The sequence below is a fragment of the Heloderma suspectum genome, chromosome 10 (assembly GCF_057233095.1).
Source record: "Heloderma suspectum isolate Gila_16-S chromosome 10, 16-S_ref, whole genome shotgun sequence".
NCBI classification, from domain to species: Eukaryota; Metazoa; Chordata; class Lepidosauria; order Squamata; family Helodermatidae; genus Heloderma; species Heloderma suspectum.
Genome location: NC_139467.1, coordinates 31,682,093 through 31,685,544, shown reverse-complemented (window position 1 = coordinate 31,685,544; position 3,452 = coordinate 31,682,093).

Sequence of the window (3,452 nt, the reverse complement as noted above, 5' to 3'; positions counted from 1 at the left end):
ACCTCTTTCAGTTCTTTGGTTTTGTGGCCATGTATGGAAGTGATGTTTCAGTATCCAAGGAAGAGAATTGGAACACGGAATTCTTGGGGGATTTGAAGTCTAGAAAAGTACAGCGACGATCTGTTAATATCTGGGTTCATGCCAAATTCTGCCTAAATGGAGTTTGGCATAATCTAGGAAATATGTTACTGCAGAATTATGTTTTAAAATTGTGGGCAGAGATATGAAAACTGATGCATATTTATCCAGAATTGTTCTTTTGTTTTATAGTGAAAGCATTAGGGTAATGAGCATTCTGTATGCCCACAATATCATGCACAAGAGCAATCATTTATGTACCTTTCAGAGTACAAAGCCAATGTTGTGGGACAAAGGCATAAAACAGGCATGCACTGCAACAATTGTTTATGCAGCTTTAAGACTCCAAAACCCATTATGCAGTGGGGCTGTGGGTGAAATATGCACGTGGGAGAAACATCCACAGGCTGTAACTGATGTGAGGCATTGCTAATATTGGAAATATGGTAGTGGCATAGTACAGAATTGGCTGACATTTGGGCGTGGAGCGGGCAGCGGGGAGGTGGATTTCCTGCAGGATCCACTCATGCTATGCTGGGAAGATGGATTTCTACATGGAATTTCCTGGTGGCTTTGTAGCACCTTATTTGAGGCTCTTTTATTGTGTGTTTTCCTCTGAAACTGGAACTCTAGGCCTCTATCATAAAAAAAATGTTTAAGAGTGCAATCTTACTTGGGAGTAAGGCTCACTGAAATTAGATTCCTGGACTAGATTCCTGGACTGATTTCCAAGTAAACCTGGATTGACTTGCACTGCGCATCTGTTTAAAAGGGAAAGGATGTTCTGGGGCCCACACCCGGAACCCATAGGCCCTATTCTCTCCTCTACTAGTAACCACACATGCAAACCTGGGACATATCTCTACGCTACATATTAAGTTCATTCCAAATCCATTAAACTGTCATGGTTCCTAACCAATGGGTCTGCCATCGTGATTGTTCTTTTTACGGTAGGTCACTCCGCAAACATTAGCAGGAGATAGAGGGCTTTTCTACATGAGACATTTATCGTAAGCTCACAATTATCTACTCACAGGCTGTTTATGGGTCACCAAATTTGCTTCTGTATCTAAAGAGCACTTTTGGCAAGTTTTTTTAGAGCAAGGAAAATACGGTATTTAATTGTAAAAGTGAAAGAAAATGCTTTTTTCTCTTGTGCATTTGTGCTATTCCGCCATACCACAGTGCCACCTAGTGGTTATGAAGCAGAAAAGCAGGAAAGGAAGCTCTCTTAGTATAGTGCTCAGATCTCAATTCTGCAATGAAACCGAAAGTAAATACTGTGGATTAACAGCCAATTAACAGCCTCCTGTAGAAAAGCACAGTTACCTGCTGAAACAGAGCAGGGTTTTTTTTGTCCTGCTCAGGTGACAACCCTTCTAGCCAAGCAACCTTCGGAATTAGAACTCTGTGAGGGGGGCTACTAGGGAGGAAAGGTGGCACCCTTGCAGGGCTCTTGTTACAGAAGTGTTCATAGGGACAAAGGATGCTGTGTTAAACCAGGTGAGACTCTTTGTCCAGGTAGGCCAGTATTTTCTACTCCAGCCTTCCCCAACCTGATGCCCTCCAGGTATGCTGGACTACAACTCCCATAATCCCTGATGGGGTGATGGGAGTTGTAGTCCAACACACCTGGAGGGTGCCAGGTTAGGCAAGGCTGAGTCTACTGTAACTAGCACTGGTGGTGGGGCAGATGCAAAAGAGGAACGGGGCTCTTGCACCTTTAATAGTTGCTTCAAAGAGGGAATTTCAGCAGGTGTTGCTTTTCATGCCAGCCACACCTCCTGAATTTCCCTCTTGGATATACACAGCTATCAAAGGTGCAAGAGCGCTGGTCCTCCTTTTACATTTGGCCACCCTAAGTGGCTTTCTGAGGTCTCAGGCAGAGGTTTTGCCCATCTCCTGGTCTTTCTTAATTCAAGGTGCTGAAGACTGAATGTGGGGCCTTCTGCATGCAGAGCAGTTGCTCTGCTACTGAACTGTGGGTGCCTCTGTGCCCCTGCCCTGTTATTTTTCCTGGCATGCTGGGGAAATCTTCTGCTGGCATGTTTTTGCATGTCTTGAGAATTGCCGGCTGCTGTTTTTGTGGCTTTGCTGGGCAAAGATGCCTGTGGGGGGGGGGGGCTCTCCTGGAGAGGCCCTGCTCCTCCCTGCCCCTGTCTCCACCGTTGTGCTTTCCCTCCAGGCCCAGCCCATATTGCTACTCAGAAAGAGAGGTCGCGGGAAGTGGAGGCTGCTCCTCCTTTGCCTTGCTCTTGTCACGTGTTTGGAGAGAGCAGGAGAACACGGAGGGGCATAAAAGGGGAAGAGCAGCAGGGCCAGGTCGCCCCCTGCTGTAGCGTGGGCCTTGGCTGGTGCCTGACAATACCGGCCCCAGATGCCAGTTCTGTGTCTGATGCCTCGTTAAAGGCACAGGCAGTGGTGGCTGGTGGGGCAGAAGGCAGAGCAGATATTCAATATTCTGTTGAGATTGTCAGAGGAGAGCAAAGAAGATTGTGCGCGGCAATCAGCAGCTGCATACCGTGCATTGGAGCAAACGTACCTGGTTGTGGGGTGATTTCTCTGCCACAAGTGGTTGGAGGAGACGCAGAGGGTCGCCACCCCATTTGATCCAAATGTAGAGCTGCCTCTGGGTGCAGGTAGGGTGGCTGCATGTCTTACTTTACAGAGGAGAGTCTTCAGTCTTCTATTCTGTTTGAAGGGTGGTCTGGTCCAAGTCTGGTTTAAAGATAAAGAATCTTAAGAAAGAAGGGAGAGCAGCAGGGGCCTTGACACAGCCCAGCCACACTTAGCGCCCGGACACCATACTGAGCAGCAAGCACACAGGTCACCTGGTCTACCCTGGTATGGGGAGATGAATTGTGTTTCTGTTTAAACTATAGTAATTCTTTATAAATGGACGTTGATACCTCTAAATTAGCGCATAGAACATGTGTGCAAATCGGTGTCCTCTTTTGTCTTCCTTTTTGGCGACGTGTGTAAGTGGCCACCCATGGCGGATCAACAAGAAGGGTGACGCCCAAATTGCAGGCAAGTCTCAGCTATGGGAAAGGAAGGTGGTGGGGAAGAATGTTTTTATTTATTAGGGCACAATCCAGTGCATATTTAGACAGAAAAAAAGTCCTACAGCTGTAGGACTTTTTTTCCCTGTCTAAATATGCACTGGATTGTGCCCTGATTTAATTATTTTAAATGATTTTTAGGCCACCTTTATGGGTAGAACCCTTGATGCTGCATGGAATCTGAGGCTACAGAGCCTTCTGGGATTGCTGACTCACTGCGGTCCGTGGAATTGTTCTTCTAGGATATTGATGATTTTGCCGACTCTGCCTCCCACTGCTGACTCAGCAGTGATGCAGCTGCTGGCAAAGGCA